The sequence below is a fragment of the Nomascus leucogenys genome, chromosome 4 (genome assembly GCF_006542625.1).
Source record: "Nomascus leucogenys isolate Asia chromosome 4, Asia_NLE_v1, whole genome shotgun sequence".
Lineage (NCBI taxonomy): Eukaryota > Metazoa > Chordata > Mammalia > Primates > Hylobatidae > Nomascus > Nomascus leucogenys.
In genome coordinates this window covers 143,350,071-143,367,580 of record NC_044384.1, presented here as the reverse complement: position 1 = coordinate 143,367,580, position 17,510 = coordinate 143,350,071, and positions in this window count along the sequence as shown.

The window sequence follows — 17,510 nt, the reverse complement described above, 5'->3', positions numbered from 1 at the left end:
CTTGCAAAATTAATTCCTCCAAATCCAGTAGACTTAGACCCTGACCTCGCATATCTCTGTCCCTGATATCATTCTCTACAGCGAACATTCTTCTCTAACCCTCCTTTTAATCTATTCAGTTGTAAACATCTTTATGTTCCAGTTTAAGATACACCGTAAAACCTATCCTTGCCACTCCAAGACAAAATGATCTCTTCTTTCTAAAGTCCTAATGTTACATAAAGTCACATTTTACCCATGACATTCTCCTATATTTCATTCTTATAAGATTTTAGTTTTTGAAAGGTCTGTTATCACATGAACTGACATACAGAATTTTTTCCTCTGTAGGTTTCATCTTTTTTTCTATGAAGTTGAGTAATAATAATGCAATTTAGTAATATTATGTGATGCTGGGGATAATTAATTAATCAGAATTAATTTATTGATCCCCAGCTATGTGTTAGGCAGTCATTTGGGCACTGTGGTACAACAATGAGCAAAACTTGCAGCTTCTCTTCTAGCATAGAGAGACAAATGTTACCGAGAGTAAGTGAAATGTATAGGATGTGAAATGGTTTGAAATTCTACAGTTAGAAATAAAGAGAACAAGGAGGATGGAGGTATCCAGGGGAACTTGTTGCAATCTTAAATTGGGAAATCAAGAAAGATTTCACTGACCAAGGGATGTTTTAGCTGAGAGCCCAGGAGCTGGAGGAATGAGCCGGGCGGACTTCTGGGTGAAGGGCAGGTGCCCCAAAATGAAGTGATCCTGGTCCAGTGGACAGTTAGGAATAATTTGCAGAGTTAGTTCAAGGACCACATGACTCCAACTCCAAGGCAGTAACAGGAACCCAAGGAAGGTTGCTTGTTTTTCACCCCCTGAATCATAATATGTGTCCTTCACTGTCTACACAAGGGGGAAGATCTGGGAGCATTTATTTTGTCAGACGCCAAACCACTGTGTCTTCCTTGAGGTCTGCAGTAGGTTCCCCAGCTGTGCCGTGTCTCAGTGAGGTGCCTGGAACCCTGAGCTGCCTCTTGACATAGGCAGAGGCTCAGTCTGGGGCTGAGACTTGCTCGGATCTGCATTGATTGGACGTGGACAGCACCTGCTTCCTTCTCCTGGGTGTTGGACATTTGTGGTTGGTGTTGGTGGTCACAGCTGTGTCTGGACTCATTAGATTGTTTTATTCAAGAATGGTGAATAATCCACTTGAAACACTATTTCTTTCTTTGCAAACTGTGGTCTCTCTGTCACTGTGAGTGTTCTTGGGGCGTTTTACCAGTATCACCCAATAAGAATAGCCAAGGCTTGAACAGACATATTTTTATTCAAAAAATGTGTTGTGGAATCACAAACTAGCACTACTAAATTTGAAGTAAAGTAAAGACTCTGGGGCTCACGCTAGAATCCTTCCCGGGGCTCTGGGGCTCATGCTGGAATCCTTCCTGGGGCTTTGTGGTCATGTTCTCATAGGCTATTTGCAGGATATGTTGAACTAGTATTCAAGGTTCAATGGGCGCCTAGAGAAGGAAAGAGAAGAGAGACAAGAAGGGTCACATCACACCTGAGCAAGATGTCAGCCTGGCCTCAGGGACACCAGTAGTGACCCTGTCCTCTTGGAGGAGAGGAGAAAGACTGGCTCAGGAAGGTACATACCCCACGTGTGCTGTGCCTGGTGGGGAGGCTGCAGTTGGAGGCAGGACAACAGGGGACACTGTGGCCTTCCCGGCAAATGCTCTGAGCATCTCAGAGGGCGCTGAACTCCTGGTTCATTCCCTTTCGCCAGACCTGGTTTCCTGCTCACTCGCTGATGTGCAGGACATTCTGGGTATCAGAACCTCAGCACCCTGCAGTACCAGCCAGGACGCAGATTACTTGGATAGCTTTTCCCTCACTTCTCTTCTCCCGGTGCCCCTTTAAAACTGTATTTTCAGGTAGAATCAGATCCTCTGCAGTTTTAAGGAAACACAAGAGCGTTACCAGATGGAAGATCTTGACTGTGAGTTGTCCAGATTCTTAGTGCATTGAACAAATAATTCAACAAAACGTACAAACAAAGCAACAGAAGAATGAAGCAACAAAAGACAAACCAAAGCAACATGAGAATGCAGTAACAAAAGTACAGATGTATTGACAGTCCACAGAGTGGGAGCTGGTTCCAGCAAGTGGCTCAAGAGCCCCCCAGTTAGGGTTTTTATTAAGCTCAAAGAATTTGGTATGCTGCCTAATCTTGCCTGGAACTGGCTGCACATGCTGTTCTTTCCCTTATGCCTTAACCCTTGATTACCCTACTTCCCTATTGTCCTGTCTCAAGGGTGCATTTTTCAGAATACAGTTGAAGAATCTGCATTTTGTTTGTGTGAAGACAACTTTATGAATATGAAATCAAGATTTTCCCTGGCATGGGTGGAAAATATTGATGATGAGTCTGTTGCAGCGAGGTGCTCGTATGCTTTTTGTTGTACTCATTACAGGATTTGTTTTGTTTTGTTTTTTTGATGGGGTTTCACTCTTGTCACCTAGGCTGGAGTGTAATGGCATGATCTTGGCTCACTGCAACCTCCATTTACCAGGTTCAAGTGATTCTCCTGCCTCAGCCTCCCAAGTAGCTGGGATTACACGCACCTGCTACCACTCTCAGCTAATTTTTGTATTTTTAGTAAAGACGAGGTTTCACCATGTTGGCCAGGCTAGTCTCTAACTCTTGACCTCAGATGATCCACCTGCCTCAGCCTCCCAAAGTGCTGGGATTACAGGCGTGAGCCACCACCCCCAGTCTGGAACCATTTCTTTGGTGCTGGGATTACAGGTATGAACCACCCGGCCCATTACAGCTTTCTTAACTATCCATTCCAATCTCAATTAAATTTTTTGCAATAGAGCTGTGACAACTCCAGGTCTTCAAAGGCAGATGTGTGATCTGGGTCTGTTCAATGAAACTCCAACACTTCAGGAAAGAACATGGTGTTTTTTTCCCTAAGAAGTAGCGATGTTATGATTGTGTAAACTGAAAGCTGACAATGACTGTTTTTCCTAACACGTGGGAGTTACCTTTGAGTGAATCCAATCAAAGTGAAGCAGAGTGAAAAGACAGAGAAGTAGAAGGAGAAATCGGCAGCATAATTTGTGCTTGTAAATCAATTTGTGTCTGAAGCCAATGTTTGTCCTTGATATTCTTAGAATTTGGAGTTGTATTTTGCTTAAAAAGCTTGATTTAGGATTCTGGTACTTGCATCCCAAAGAGTCTTGACTAAGAGGTGCATGACACATCAAACAGGTACAAACACAGAGAACTTGCTACAAAGACTTCATTAGGCATAAGAGAAGAAAATTGAAGACAAGGTAAAGGAGTAATAAAAGTTCTCCTCTAGATCTCAAAGCAAATGATGAACACATTTTCCTCTGTGCTGCATGTTCAGAGGCAGCAGAAAAGACAGCAGATCCCACTATTGGTGCAGGTCCCATAGCGGTGTTTGGAAAAATGACAACCTGATATTCTGCAATAGCAGACCAAGCTCCTGGTTGAGCCTGAAGACACAGAGAAAGCATCAGGCATTGGGACTGGGGTCGGACGCGGTTGGTAAGGAGAATCCCCGTGCGGTTACCTGCTGGGCTGATTGCATTCATCATGGTGGCCACATCACAGCAGCAGCAAGATCAGCTCAATCAATAGGAATCAATGTACACAGCAGTGCTGCTCACAGGCAGGATTAGAGACGCATTCTCATTTGCTCGCTTTTTGTGATGCTGCTGCTTCACACACACATTTGAGTACACCCTTAGGTCCATTCCCATTTGTGAAGTTCCTCTAACAAACAGAGTGAAATATGTTTCTTTCCAAGTGGGTTCTCATCCTTGATGCCAGAGAGACTCCTCAGCATGTTTCCACATAGCATAAGATTACAAATTTTCACTGACTTTGCACAGAATCAAGTATCTTTGGAGGATCCATGTCCATTGAATATCATCTGATTCTGTCTTTTCAGTCTACACTTGAGGAAATCGAGGCCTGGAGAGGTGATCACCTAAGAGAAGAAACCAGCTATTGGATCTGATTCTAGAGGTGCCTGGTTTCCCTCTCTAGACTCCTGGCTCTGCAATGCTGGCGGCTCTCACCTGAAGCTCTAAAACCTGAGCTTATGTCCCCTGTGAAGGAGATGGCAAAGTCCTGGTCGTGTGCCCCAAGCTGTTCCTGGACTGCAGCCTGGTCAGCTCTTGCCTGGAGTGGCTCAAGCCGGGGCCTGGAGGGGCACCAGGAGAATGGCAGTGAGGAGGGTGAGAGTCCTCATGGTTGGGGTCACCTGGAGGAGGTAGAGCGGGAGTGGATGTGTAGGGAGTGAGGAGCCAGCTTGGATTTATAGCTCTGCTTGGAGAAGGCTCAGAGACAGATGCTGCAGTGAGAGGAGGTGGAGCATGTGACTGGGGAAGGGAAGGGCTGCCTTTGCCATCAAGATCCCTTTGATGCTCCTCTGTTCTCCCAGCTTTTATCATAGCATGGGTCTGTTTATTGAGTGTCTGTTCTGGGTCCAAGCCAATAGTGATGATTAGGACCGTGCTATAATTTCCTGTGTCTCATCTGCTGGAACATTTACTTCTTAATGTTCAAAAAAGAAAAGAAACACTGCTCTTATTCAATATGTTCAGGCAATAAATGCCTCTTATTTTGTGAAGATGAGCCCTGCTATTCTTGGTGGTCTAGACCCTGAGGCAAGACCTGGACCCCAGCGTATAGAGGAATTCATTGCAGGATTCTGGGACATTTCCACCCTCGTGAAGGAGGCTTTTGAGGTTCTGGAAGGCATAGTCTTCTGCCACTGCTAGTGTGGAGAGGACAATGGCCTTATCAGGCTATCAGTGAAATAAGCTCCGTGGGATACTAGGAAAAGAGTTGGTCTGAATAAGGTTAAAAATGTTTTTTTATTTCCAACTGTATTGAGAGGAGTGACAATTAGAAATTATATATGTTGAAAGTACACAACCTGATAATTCAACATATATTTACATTTGTACCCTTATCTCACACCATATGTAAAAATCAACTCTGAATGAATTGAAGACCTAAATATAAGTCTTGAAATCATAAAACTTACTAGAAGAACCCATAGGGATAAAGCTCCCTAACCTTGAACTGGGAGATTATTTCTCGGACGTCACATTAAAGGTAGAGGCAACTAAAGCAAAAATAAACCAGTTGGAGTTCATTTAACTGTAAAACATCCGCATAAAAAAGGAAATCATTAACTGTGCAAAAAGGCAACCTAGCAAGAGAGAGAAAATATCTGTAAACCATAGATGTAATAAAGGTAAATATCTAAATATATAAAGACCTTAATAGAAAAAATAAGTATTAATGATAAATGTGACTAAAAAACTAAAAGAAACCGTTATTACATAATTAAAGGAAACTGTGATGACAGTATCTTTTCAAAGGCAGAATATAATAAAGTGAAGTCACGAAGAAACACGTGAAATTCTAGAATTGAGAAGTACAATAATCAAAATGTAAATTTTATTAACGGCTGCTCAACAGTATACTTAAACTGGCAGAACCAAGAATTAGGAAATGTGTATACAGACAGATAAAAGATTACACAGTCCAGAGAACAGAGAAAAAAGACGAAGAAACAAGAATAAAGTTAGAGAAATATGAGACACTATTAGGCATGAAAACACTCAGTGGGTTTAGAGGGGAACTCTCAGTCTGTTAAGGCAGCAGTCCCCAGCTTTTTTGGCACCAGAGACATCTACGACAAACCCACAACTAACATCATACTCGATGGTTGAAAAAAAAAAAGTTGTGCTTTCCTACTGAGCTTAGAAACCAGCCAAGGATATCTGAAGTCACCACTTCTACTCAACATTGTGCTGGAGGTTCTAGGGCAGTCAGTCAAGAAGAAAAAATTAAATGACATCCAGGTTAGAAAAGAAGAAGTAAAATAACCTCTGTTTGCAAAGACATGATCTTTTATATATAGAAAATCCAAAACAATTTATTAGAAAACTATTAGAACGAATAAAGGAGTTTAGCATGGTTGAAAAATAGACCAGTGCACAAAAATCAATTGTATTTTTCTTTCATAATAAACTTCTCAAAAATGAAGCTAAAAACTCCTTTTACAAGTAGCTTCAAAACGAACATAGCTAGTCAGTGAATTAACAAAAATGTGCAAAACTTATACTCCCCAAACCACAAAAAGTTGAAAAGTTTTTAAGAATATCTAAATAACTGGAAAGAGATCTTATGCTCATGGACTGTAAGGCTTAATGTGAGATTTCAATGCTTCCCAAACTGATCTACAGGTTCAGCTCAATCTATCTCAGAATCCCTGATGACTTCTTTGTAGAAACTGACTAGGTGATTCTAAAATTTATATGGAATAGCAAGGATCCCAGAATAGCTAAATAATCTTGAAAAAGAAGAAAAGATTCCTGTTTTCAAAACATCCTACAAAGAAACAGTAAGCATGACAGGGTGGTACTGCTGTAAAGATAGACATAGATCAGTGGAATAGAATTGAGAGTTCAGAAGTAAAAATGTGTCTATGGTTATTAACTCATTTTCTGCCATGGTGTCAAGGGCATTCAATGGAGGCAAGAAAATTCTTTTCAACAAATGGTTGAACTAGATGGCCACAAGCATCAGAACGAGTTGGACCCTACCTCACACTATATTTAAAAGCTAATTCAAAATGGGTTAGAAATCTAAATGTAAAATCTAAAAGCATAAAACTTTTATAAGGAAACATAGGGGCAAGGCTTCATAACCTCTGTTTGGCAATGGATTCTTAGATATAATATTAAAAGCATGAGCAACAAAAGAAAAAACAGATAATTGGATATTATCAAAATTAAAATCTTTTGTGTTTCAAGTGACAGTATCAAGAAAGTGAAAAGGCAGCTCACAGAATGAGACAAAATACTTACAAATCACATATCTCATGAAAGACATGTATCCAGAATATATGCAGACCTCTTATGATAAACGCTTAAAGCTAAAGAAACAAATTTAAAAGTGGGCAAAGATCTCCTTAGACATTTCTCTAGGGAAGACATACAGATAGTCAATAAGCACATGATAAAATTCTCAACATCATTATTGATTAGGGAAATTCAAATCAAAACAATAGTGAAATACTGCTTCATATCCACCAGGGTTTTCTAGAATCGAAAAGGTAGATAATAGACAAAAGCTCTCGAGGATGTGGAGAAATTTACTGCTGTGGTGTAAAATGGGGCAGTCTCTGGGGAAAACAGTTTTAGAGATTCCTTAATAAGTTAAACATAGAATTACCCTGTGAACTAGGAATTCCCCTCCTAGGTATATACCCAAAAGCTGTGAAAGCATATGTCCACACAAACACTCATGGGGAAGAGCAAGAAGCCAGACACAAAAGACCATGTATTACATGATTCTGTTTATATGAAATATCTAGAATAGGCAAATCTATGGGGACAGAAAATAGCTTAGTGGTTGCTCAGAGGTAGAGGGATGGGAATATAGGAAGGGAGGAATGGAAAGTCCTTGGGTTCTTTATGAAGTGATGAAAATAAATTTAACTGCGGTTATTGCTGCACATATCTGTGAATACACTAAACACCACTGAATTCTGCACTTTAAATGTGTGAGTTGTATGTCATGTTAATTTTATCTCAATAAAGTAGCTTTAAAAAACCAAATAACATGAAAAATGATATAACCAATTTTTTTAAGTTACCAAATGCATTTCCTTTCTCTATATATGGTGCACTAGTGGTTTGGGGCCAAATATAAAATAAAATATGCTTGGCGTGATGGAAATTGTGTTATATTGCTACATGAATTGTGGTTTATTATGTGACCTGGATTAGTGTAATCTGAGAGATATTTGTCGTTACGTTTTTCCAAGCAAATGTTGTTTACTCAAATGTGGAGGCAATTATTACTGCTTTTCTTCACTCCCGACTTTTTTGTAAGATTGTGTGTTCAAAAAGCTCTTTTGGGACAACTAAAATGTTAAGTATTTTATGCTATATGATACTATTATCATTTTTGTTTGTTTGTTCGTTGTGGGATGGAGTTTGCACTGGTGCCCAGGCTGGAGTGCAATGGTGGGACCTCGGCTCACTGCAACCTGTGCCTCCCGGGTTCAAGCAATTCTCCTGCCTCAGCCTCCCCAAGTAGCTGGGATTACAAGCATGCACCACCACACCCTGATAATTTTTGAATTTTTAGTAGAGACAGGGTTTCACCACATTGGCCAGGCTGGTCTTGAACTCCTGACCTCAGGTGATCCGCCGTCCGCCTCAGCCTCACACAGTGCTGGGATTACACATGTGAGCCACTGCGCCCAGCCTATCATTTATTTTTATTGTGTATGTTGTTGCATTTCAATGTAATCATCAATTATAAAATGTCTCCCCCATTTCACATTTCATAAGAGTGAAGAGGTTTTTTTAAAAGAAATTTTCTAGAATAGAGGATGTGACATAATTTTGTTCTCTTTTGAAATTGGAAAAGTAAGGATTTTTATAAGATTTCTAGGCAGGGCAGAGAACTCAGTTGTGATTTAATTGGATTTACGGCGTGGGGACTTTTTCTCAGAATCAAAGTGAAGGTGAGAACAACATACAATTGATGTGGCCTTAGCATTTGGCATTTGCCCAGAGAGATGAGAGAGCAGGGGGAAAGGAACGAGGTCCTCATTCAATAGTGATTAAGTGACGGAACATAGACCAGGGCTGGATGTGAAAGAATTAAGAGTTTGGACAACTGATTGGGAAATAGTGGTGTTCCTAGAGAATGGAAGTTTTGACGACATTGAGTGACAGTATCAGAACGGCCGAGTCAGAAAGATTGAGGGGTGGGGACGAGGCAGGGTAGGATGCTGGAATCTGCATTTTTAAGGTGAGAGTATCTCCAAGTGATAAGAAGATTGATGTTATGGCTGTGGAGTGGGTGAATAAAACAGAGTATAAGGAAGGTTTCTGAAACCAACAGGTCAAGGATCCCTGAGGTGTTGTTGGGAGCCATGTGAGAGCAATGCCATTTCCCACACCACAGCAGGTGTCCTCAAACCCAGAGCTCTGAACCAGAAGCACCTGCATCACCTGGGGACACGGTAGCAATACAAACTTCTGCATCCCATCTCAGACCTACTGAGTCATAAACCCTGTGGAGTGGGTCCCAGCAATAGTGTTTTACTGAGACCTGTGCAGACCTGGTGGAAGTTTACTGCTCATAGACCATCATCACTCAGGACAAAGACTCTTTCTCCCAGGTCCTTAGAAAAGCAATGGACATAAATGCTTTCTGTTAAATCCCATTGCTGAGGTCTGTGCAGAGTGAAAGAATTCTGAAACTTTTCAGCGATTTCCAGAGATGTGCATTTTGTGTGTAAATGCATTTGTTTTATATTTACTTGAACTTGACATTCATTTATCCACTGTGAGGTGGCCTTTTAAACCAAGGCCCAGGTTTCCAATTAAACCTGCCTCCTTCACCCCCATTTTTTTTGAGACAGAGTCTTGCTCTGTCACCCAGGCTGGAGTGCAGTAGCACGATCTCAGCTCACTGCAACCACTACCTCCTAGGTTCAAGCGATTCTCCTGCCTCAGCCTCCCAAGTAGCTGGGATTACAGGTGCACACCACCACACTCAGCTAATTTTTTTTATTTTTAGTAGAGACAGGGTTTCACCGTGTTGGCCAGGCTGGTCTCAAATTCCTGACCTCTACTGATCCACCCACCTCAGCCTCCCAAAGTGCTGGGATTACAGGTGTGACCCACCATGCCCAGCCCTTCACCCCAAATTTTGCTTGTTCATTGTGAATTAAAGCTGTCCACATCACTTTCCCCACTTGCTCAAGGGGAAGACAACAATTACCCTATCACCTGGCAGTCCTAGCCAGCAGCTATTACTCAGCTACCCTGGTCTATCTAAGAGGACAAGATTCTTCTAAGGATAAATGGTCTTGATTTCCTGGTCTTGACCTAAAGGGGAATTCTGGAATCGTCTGATCTACCTTTGGGAAATAAGAAGTGGCCCTCGCTTACTCTATGGAACAGAAGATAACACAGCCTAGTCCACATGGTGGTTGGTAAACGTACAGACAGACGGGAACATACATACATACAGGGACTCTTATCAGGATCCGTATCACGACTCACGAAATCATCAGAGGCACCAAGCAAATAGATGGCACACCTGGAAAAAGAAGAACAGCAAAGGGCTTTGGAGACAATAAGGGAACTTCAAATGGTTTGCTTTCCTCTCTTCCCTCTCCTCCCGGCCCCCATACTCACATATGTACAAAGGTCCAAGCCCTATTCAGCAAAGCCCGTTACTCTTGGGTCCAGCTTTCAATGAACAAATGGAAACACAGGGTGGGTGTATTTCTCCCTCATTAGCCATCAGGATCATGCAGCTTCGTGAGAAGTAACGACTGTCCCCTGTGATGACCGGTGGTCATGAGGACCTTATCTCTGCTCAGTGCCCTTCTCTCGTTCACCCCACCCCACATCGAAGCCGGAGCATTTTCACTGAAGTTCAATCTGTTTGTGCCAAGGGCTGTTTCTCCTTTTCTCCTCAGTAGCTTCAGTATATTTCCACCTTGAGATGTCCTCAGTTATCAGAGGGCGACTTAGCAGTGCCCATGCTGTACTACAGTCAAGGAGAACCTGCTCTTACAGAAAGCTGGGCCAGCAGAGCCACAGTAGCACCTTAAGGACAGCAGGCGGCGCTCCTGCCCCTCATAAAGTTACCCTGGAGGAACTGCGTAGGTACACTACTGAATAGCGGTGTTCAGCAAATTCTTTTTTTTTTTGCTTGTTGTTGTTGAGACAGAGTCCTGCTCTGTCGCCCAGCCTGGAGTGCAGTGGCGCGCGATCTCGGCTCACTGCAACCTCGCCTCCCAGGTTCAAGCGATTCTCTTGCTTCAGTCTCTCGAGTAGCTGGGATTACAGGCACACGCCACCATGCCAGGCTAATTTTTTTTGTATTTTTAGTAAAGACGGGAGTTCACTATGTTGACCAGGCTGGTCTCGAACCTCACGTGATCCGCCCACCTCGGCCTCCCAAAGTGCTGGGATTGTAGGCATGAACCACCAGGCTGAGGCTGTCTGGTGGCCCCAGCAGACGCAGGGTGTGTGGACCTTGGGCAGGGCCTTGGAACATGGTTTTGACCTGGTAGGGAAGGGCAGTCTTGGAACATAGCGTGAGTGTTAGCGTGGGGCAGGGCGGAGGCTGCGTGGGGGTGAGCTCTGAGGACTGTCCACCTCCTAGCTCCTCAGAGAGCACTGACCTGTCCCTCCCCTCAGCCCTTTGTCCACCCTCGTGGAGGGAGGGTCCTGGTGCCGCCTGTGCCACACAGCGACTCCCACGCCTGCAGGTCCAGCTGGGACAGGCGGGAGCTCCGAATCCCTGCCCTTTGTCCGCCTTTCCCAGCCACCTCTCACAAGCTGTCTCTGTGTCTGGTGTTGGCGTCTGCAGAAATTTTACAAAAACTATGAGGGAATAACTCCCTTGAGCTGTTTAAAATGCATCCCTAAGTCATTGACTGTCCTCACGCAGAAAAGGAGGTTTACTTGTCTCCTGTTGAATCGAGACCGGCTAACATCTTGGCAAACTGAATGCATCTGACTTAGTGCCATGCTGTTTTTCTGGGATCGGGGCCTGATGAACTGGTATCTTTCACTTCCTCTCTATTGGATGGTGCTGCAACCTGAATATTTTTGTCCCTCTGAAATTCATATGTTAAAATGTTAAACCATTACTTGATACTATAAGAGGTGGGAGCTCTTGGGAGGTAAGAAGGTCAGGAGGGCACAGGCTTTATGAGTAGCATTAGTGCCCCTATAGAATATGCCCCAGAGAGCTCCCTCTCTGGTGAGAGGGCTCACTAGATGAGAATACAGTGAGAAGATGCCATCTATGAATCAGAAAAGCGGCTCTCATGACACCAAATCTCCTGGCACCTTGATTTAGACTTATCAGTCCGTGAGAAACACATTTCTGTTTTTATAAGCAGCTTGGTTTACGGCATTATTTCACTAGCAGCCCAGGCAGACTGAGAGCGCTGGTGACTTTGGAGCCCAGGCACCATGCTTGGAGGAAGTGTAAGTGTTGGACAGAGAGAGGAACTGAGCCCACCTACAAGGACTGGCTAGAGAATGCAAAACAACCTGCTTTCTGGGAAAACAAACAAACGAACAAAAAACTCTGATGTGCAGTGTTTTTAAGTTTCTATTCTTAAAATTCTCCCAGCTATGGATCACTTAACAATTATTTCACAAAAACTCCTCTCTCATGAGCCAGCATGATCTGACCCCAGCACATCACACAGTCTCTTCCCTCAGTCTTGCTGGAGCTCCCACCTGAGCCAGCACTGCCTGCCCCTGTGCAGGAGTGTCCCAGCCCTGAGATGTTCGGATCCCAGCAGAACATCTCCTCTGATGCCCCTGGAGGGAGCCAGGCCCCAACTGCAAATGTGTGAGTGAAGACCTGATGGTGCTGTTTCAGTCCTCTAAATTTTGTGGTGGCTTTTTACAAAGCAGCAGGTCAACAGGGAGAGAAATTCTCACTGTCGTGGACAGAAGTTGGACTTGTGCACTTTTTGTATGTAAACTTTTGCTTCTCTAAAATATCGATGGATCTTCTCACTTTATTTTCAAAGTGTAACACAGAGCCCATTGTGGTGGGGGAATGGGATTGTGGACTTTTTCCAGTTACTGACTGATCCCCTGTCAACTCTTCTTAGTTTCAATTCTTCCTTGGGGAGTGGGGCGGTATGGAACCCAGGTGTGGTGCCAACCTCCGCTCTCAGTGACAGATTCAGAGGAGGCCATGGGACTTGGGTGTTGCCTGGAACAATGGGAAGGAAGTAGGGATTTTCTCCAGGAGATCAGCTACGAAGGGCACAGAGAGATGACCATGATTCACATGGCTGTCACCCGGGGAGAGAGCCCAAAGTAAGATCAAGAGAAATAAATGGGAAAAAGGTGAAGACAACAATATAACTTGTGCTTTGAGTCCTTAAATCAAGTATTTCCTGAAGCCAGAATTCCCCCTCAATTCCAAGATATAGGAGTCAAAATGTTAACTCAGCTTGTCATGGTTTGATGTTTGAATTCAAGACCCCACTAAGATGTCTGAAAAACTTCAAAAATACCAAACTCAAGAGAACCTGAGGCAAAGATGGTGCAATGCACAAGGACAGGAGATGAGAGCAGATGACAGGTGTACGGGGGGCAGTCTGGGCATCAGGCTCCCTGGTGATTCCCATACACAGCCCCGGGGAGGGAACAGCCTTGTTGATGCTGATCAGCAGGGAAGGAGGGATGGGTACATGAGAGGCTGGAAGGACAGCGGGTGAGTCAGGGATGGGGAGCTTCATAGGTGATGTTCAGAGCTGGAGGAATTCCAGGTGGTGGCAGGAGTTAGTGGGTGGCCATGTGGTGGAGAGCTGGGACAAAGAGGACGGGGAGTCACTGTCATCCAGGAGGACAAAGCACTGAAAAGTTGGGAGGGTGATCTGCCAGGAAATATTAGAGTGGACTCTTTCCCTTAGTTTTTTTTATGAGTTATTTAGCTTTTAGTGGCAAAGGAAGAAATACACAACTTCAAAAAAGGAAACAAGAACTTTTCTCATCTCTTACATTCTGGTTTTGTTTGTAAGCAGAGTTCAGAACAAACAGAGATACAGAAAAAAACAACTCTGTACTTTTCTTGTGAAGAAAAATTTCACCAAGACTTTCAAGAAATGTCAAGGAAACGTTTATTGAAGACTGTTGCAATAGGAGTCAAAACGCTGTAATAGGAAGAGCCGTTGGACTCAACTTACCTCAAGCCCAAGGCAGGAGAATTTAAGCCTCGAGGGGAGCTAGCAGGGTAGTTCTGGAGGTTGTTAGGAGGGAAGTTGGCTAGTGTGATTGGGCCATCTGTGTTTGTTAATTTGTGCTTGTTGGAGTAAGGCTCATATCCACCCACAGAGACAGGGCTGCTGCCCTCTTGGGTAATCACATTTATAGGGATGAGGCATCTGATTTATTGTTCCACCACACGAGTGGTTCAAGGTAGAAAATCTCTTGTATGTCATCAGTGAACGTAGAGTGTTTGTGCCTCCCAGTGAACAGTTCTGGGTCTTACTTGCGGCCGAGCAAGTTGCCCTGGTTGTTTGGGGACCCTCACACGTCTCCCTGAATCCTCTGTCCCTAGAGTTTGCAGCAGTCTTCGCCCACCTTAGACTGCAGTAGCAGAAGCCACATGTGGTGCTCCCAGTGTGCCTTTATCCACACAGAGGAGCAGGGAGGCTCCGTCCTCATCTGCCCCTTTCCCTTGAGTTGATGGAGGCTTCTCAGCACATCAGCCTGAATTCTACTCCATCCGTCTCTCTGGCAACATCCATTCCTCTAAACTCAGTGGAGGTCGACCTGACCCGGCATATTTCTTGCCCTGATATTATTCTCTCCACCGAACATTGTACTCTACCCCTTCTTTTAATCTACCCACCTTTTAAATACCTCTGTGTTTCACCATGAAGTCTTTTCTTGCACTCAAAACCAAAATAGTCTATTTCTTTCTTCTAAACTCCTATTGCTTCGTGAAGCCACATTTTCCCGAGGATATGTTTCTATACATCAGCCTTCAATGTTTTTAATTGGCTTTTTTTTCCATGCTGTCACAGAAACTTGATATATGGACTGCTTTGTGGCTGTAGTTTTCATTTTTTCCTATGCAGTTTAGTAATAATGATCTAATTTTATTTCATTATGTGATATTTGATATAATTAATTAATTTTATCAGAATTAATTTATTGATCTCTTACTATGTGCTAGGCAGTCATCTGGACACTGTGGTACAATAATGAGCAAAACATGCAACTTCTCTTCTAGAGTAGGGAGGGAAATGTTGCAGAGAGTGAGTGAAGTGTACAGAATGTGAGACCGTTACAATTCTACAGTTAGAAATAAAGAGAACAAGTGGGATGGAGATTGCCCAGGAAAGTTGCTGCACTTTAAAATTGAGAAATCAGGAAAGACCTCAGTGACAAAGTGAAATTTTGGTTTTGGGAAATGAGGTCTGGGAAATGAGCCAGGTGTACTTCTGGGTGAAATGCAGATGCCCCCGGGTGGAGTCAGCCTGGCCCAGCCCACAGTTTGGAACAATATGGAACGTTAGTTCGGGGACCTCAGGACTTTGAAGTAGTGGCAGTTACTAGAAACCAAGGAAGGCTCCTTGCCTTCACAATCTGAGGTTCTGTGTGTGTCCTTCACCATCTAAACAAAGGGAAGGGTGGGATCGTTTGTCTGTCGGAATGCCTGTGTCCTCCCTGGGATCCGTGTTGGGTTCCCCGGTCGTGCAGTGTTTCAGTGAGGTGCCGGGACATCTGAACTGCCTCTTCAGACAGGCAGAGCCTCCGTCTGGTGCTGAGACCTCCTCGGAATCTCATGGGGTGGATGTGGGAAACACCTGCTCCCTTCTCTTGGGCTCTGGGAGTTTGTGATTGGTGTTGGTGGTCACAGCACTGCCCTTGAGATGTTTTGGTCAAGAATGGTGAAAACCCACTTGAAATGCTGTCCTTTTCTTTGAAGTCTGCAATCTCTCTGTCCCACCCAAACTCTTGTGTCATTTTACCAGTGACCACCTAAGAGTAGCTATGGCTTGAATATAGGTTTTGGTATGTTGTGTTTCTAATTTCATTTGTTTCAAGCCGTCTTTAAATTTCCTTATTTTTTTATTGACCCATTGGTCATTCAGGAACATGTTGTTTAATTCCATGTGTCTGTACAGTTTCCAAAGTTCCTCTTATCATTGATTTCAAATTGTATTCCACTGTGGTCAGAATAATACTTGATATAATTTTGACACACTTGATATAGTTTTGACTTAAAAATTTGTTGAGAGTTGTTTTGTGGACTAACATATGATCTGTTCTGAAGAATGTTCCATGTGCTGATGAGAAGAATATATTCGGCATCAGTTGGATGAAATATGCTGTAATTGTCAGTTAGGTCCATTTGGGCTAGAATGTAGTTCAACTCTGATGTTTGGTTTTGTTAATTTTCTGTTTAAATGATCAGTTCTTTATTGAAAGTGAGTTGTTGAAGTTTTCTACTATTTTTGTATTGCAGCTAATCTCTTTAGATCCATTAATATTTGCATTTGAATGCTCTTTGAATTTTTATATACTTTTGCTAAATTGACCACTATATCATTATGTAATGACCTTATTTGCCTCTTTTTGTAATTTTTGACTTGAATTCTATTTTGTCTGATAGAAATATGGCTACTGTTGCTCTCTTTTGGTTTCCATTTGCATGGAATATCTTTTGTTATCCCTTCACTTTCAATCTATATGTGTCTTTATAGACGAAGTAATTTTCTTGTAGGGAGCATATAGTTGGATTTTGATTTTCAATCCATTCAGCCAATGTATGTCTATAAATTGGAGAATTTACTTCATACTTAATGTTATTATTGACAGGTAAGAACTTACTATTACCATTTTGTTACTTATTTTCTGATTGTTTTGTAACTCATCTCTTCCTTTTCTTTCTTCTTTTATTACTTTCCTCCTTAGCGGTTAAATGATTTTCTCTGGTAGTGCTTTAATGCTTTGCTTTTAAAAAAGTGTATGCATGGCTGGGCACGGTGGCTCACGCCTGTAACCCCAGCACTTTGGGAGGCTGAGGCGGGCGGATCATGAGGTCAGGAGATCAAGACCATCCTGGCTAACCCGGTGATACCCTGTCTCTACTAAAAATACAAAAACTTAGCCAGGGGTGGTGGCTGACGCCTGTAGTCCCAGCTACTTGGGAGGTTGAGGCAGGGGAATGGCCTGAACCCAGGAGGCGGAGCTTGCAGTGAGCTGAGATCACGCCACTGCACTGCAGCCTGGGTGACAGAGCGAGACTCTATCTCAAAAAAAAAAAAAAAAAAAAGTGTATGCATTACAGGTTTTTGCTCTGGGGTTACTATGAAGATTATAAAATGTTTATAAGAAGTTATTTTCAACAAATGATAACTTAACTTTGATCACAAACAAAGTAGAAGAAACTAACAAAGAGAGAAAAACCTAAAAAACTCTATACTTTAACTCCCTCCCCCGCAACATTTAGACTTTTTTGGTCTCAATGTACATCTTTTTATATTGCCTATCTCTTAGCAAATTGTTTTATTTATTATTTTTGATAGATTTGCCTTTAAGTATTCATACTAGAGATATGAGAGATCTACATACCACAATTATAGTATTAGAGTATTCTAAAATTGTCTGTGTACTTACTTTTACCAATTAGTTTTATACCTTCAGATGTTTTCTTATTGCATGTTGGCATCATTTTCTGAAAGACTAAAGAATTTCCTTTCATAATTTTGTGTTAAGACAGACAGGTCTGGTAATGAATTTCCTCAGTTTTTGTTTGTCAGGCACAATCTTTATTTCTACTCAATATATAAAAGATAGCTTTGCTGGGTACACTATTCTTGGTGGGAAGATTATCCGTCAGCCTGTCCCCCAGCACTTTGAGCATATCATCCCTCTCCTT